Source organism: Octopus sinensis, linkage group LG10 (genome assembly GCF_006345805.1).
Source record: "Octopus sinensis linkage group LG10, ASM634580v1, whole genome shotgun sequence".
Lineage (NCBI taxonomy): Eukaryota > Metazoa > Mollusca > Cephalopoda > Octopoda > Octopodidae > Octopus > Octopus sinensis.
This window is the reverse complement of record NC_043006.1, coordinates 46,313,868-46,316,810: the sequence shown is the minus strand read 5'-3', so window position 1 is coordinate 46,316,810 and position 2,943 is coordinate 46,313,868. Positions and strand designations below refer to the sequence as shown.

The window sequence follows — 2,943 nt, the reverse complement described above, 5'->3', positions numbered from 1 at the left end:
GCAATAAGAAAGCGTAATCTGTGTTTCAATAACTCTTGTGAGAGAGTGAAATAAAATGAAATTGGAATAAACGTTACTGAATATATACAACTTATTAATAATGATAAAAGAAATAAGAAATAGAAAGAATTGAAAGAAATAATCGGAGCACTAGCAAAACACAGCAGCAACAGCTAGTGTGCAAAGGAAAACGAAAGAACAAAGAGAAAGAAAAATAGAAGAGATTTGGCAAAGAAGGCCAATAATACGAGTCGTATTTGCTATGAGTCAAGAGTAAAGTAACTAATGTATTGATGATCTAAGACAAAGAGCTGTTACAAGATTAGCAAATGAAACTGGAGAACAAAGAACTGCACGGGGAACAAAAGATGGCATAAGAGCCGCTGAGAGAACATAAAATGAAACAGAAGTGACATAAGTATCACGAGATAACGTAATATTGTGAATATGAGTCAAGCACGATATAGCCAGAAGGGAGATGTAATAGAGAAATAACAATTTCTGAATCAAATACTGAATATCATTCTTTGATTAGAATTTTTAATAAGTCAGTTTTCTGAAACAAAGCTCTGAAACATCGTATTTAAAAATTGCTGTCATGCGAAATAAAGTACAGAACCTTCATCAACGAGGTTTCTTGAAGTAGCTTAACGTAAGCCTTTCAGGGATCCACGTTATATCAATTTTGTATAGTTTGCCCACACAGTCGAGTTATGTTTTGGTTAAAAGTATATGGGCAGATTCGGCATAGCATTTCTGTTAAGCAACAATTGAAGAAAGCGAAAGATAATTTACGCAAGTTAGTTTCATTGATTCAATAAAAAGTGGAGAACCTGGGCATAGTCACCAAGCTAGTGTCAGCTGCATTCCAAAATGTAGAGCCTATCTTTGTGCGATTAGATGAGAAACTAATAATAGTTAAATGGAAGTGATGGTGAAACAAACACGAAAGGAATATAGACAAGACCCAACAGTTTACAAGAAATCGGTTTGTCGATGGGATATGCTTTAATTTATCAATAGTAGACGAAGGAGCTGTGCTGTTTCGTACTATTTGGTTGAGACTTCCCTGTTTATTCAAGAAATCTGTCTTACTTTTAATATCATGGGAGAAAATTAAGGTGAGCTGGCATAATCTTTAGAGCACTGAGAAAACTGCTTAGCAGTATTTCGTCCTTTTTTTTACATTCTGAGATAAATTCTACCGAGGTCAACTTTGCTTTTCAGAGTCTATAAAATAAGTTGAATACTGGGGTCGATGTAACCGATTTAGCCTCACCCAATACTATCAGTGCAAATTTGGTTACCACATCTTATAACGTGTTAAATTCATATCACCATATTATTATGAACGAGTCAGCCAAGTCGATGTACTAGTTACTGGATGAAGAATAATTGGATATAGATGAAATATGGTTACAGTGCTGCAAAACAAAATGTCAATAACAACTTTTACTCTTTCACTTGTTTCAGTCATTTGACTGTGGCCATGCAAGAGCACCGCCTTTAGTCGAGCAAATCGACCCCCAGGACTTATTCTTTGTAAGCCTAGTACTTATTCTATCGGTTTCTTTTGCAGAAACGCTAAGTTACGGTGATGTAAACACACTAGCATCGGTTGTCAAGCGATTTTTGAGGGATAAACACAGACACAAAAACATATACATATACATATATATATATATATATATATATATATATATATATATATATATATATATATTATATATATATATATATATATAATATATATATATACATATATACGACGGGCTTCTTTCAGTTACCGTCTACAAAATTCACTCACAAGGCTTTGGTCGGCCTGAGGCTATAGTAGCTATAGTAGAAGACACTTGCCCAAGGTACCACGCAGTGGGACTGAACCCAGAACCATGTGGTTGGTAAGCAAGCTACTTACCACACAGTCACTCCTACGCCTATATGTGTGATGTTTACAGCATCTAGGTTTCCCAAGCGGTCACCCATCTAAGTACTAACTAGTCTCGACGTTGCTTAACTTCGGTGATCGGACGTGAACCGGTGCTTTCAACGTGACATAGCCAGTCCTCGACTGCATGGCGGCAACGATGGACAGTGGACAACTACTTGCAGGTAGAAGAAACGAACTTAAACTATTTCAGATTCAGAGTTAAAAAAAAAACGTCTTTTGTAACGCTACACGAAGCAAAAGTTAGGTTCATGATTATATTGCCATCTCAGTTTCAGTGGAAACACCTCGTTACACGGAAGAGCGTTATCACGATGCAATTGCAAAGGAGAAAAAAAGCCTGACCGTTTTAGTGAAGTTTCTTTTAATCTATTTGGGCTAGAAATAAATAACTATATCCTGCAGCAACGTTTCTCAGATCGCCTTGATTTAGTTACTAACGTTTTGATGCAGACAAAAACGTTAATAATCAAATACTTGGATAGCATGAGGTCGATGTCCTGTAACTTGCAATGTATATGATATTTGGATAATGTTGTCAATATTTCATATAAACTCCAATCTGCATCAAATTATATGTTGTACATATTACTGTAAACAACACTTTATATCATGCTGTGAAATAATCTAACTGTTGATTAAAAAAAAACTGTGAAATAGTATAAAATACAGAGATTACTGGAAATCGAAACTCTATCGGATTATGAATAAATGCGGCAATATCATATTATGAAACAGGATACTACATTACTGCATACTGCGTTCAGTATCATGATATGAAATACAAATATTTCTGAATATTACAACGTATATATTTCTATAAAATGAAAACATGATTTTTCATTGCAGCCTGTCGTATATTACTTAACATAAAATGTTATATGAAAATAAAGCTTAACCATATTGTATAATGCTGTTTTCTTGCTCTATCTCTCATTCCTAAGTTTCATTCAGTATCTGCCTTCCTTTCTTTTATCTCACACTTTCTCTCTTAC

General features: G+C 34.7%; 1 pseudogene; it reads right to left on the bottom strand.

The window, feature by feature from the left end:
* Positions 1-1,949: 1,949 nt before the first annotated feature.
* On the bottom strand, positions 1,950-2,069 carry LOC115216879 (annotated as a pseudogene).
* Positions 2,070-2,943: the final 874 nt, after the last annotated feature.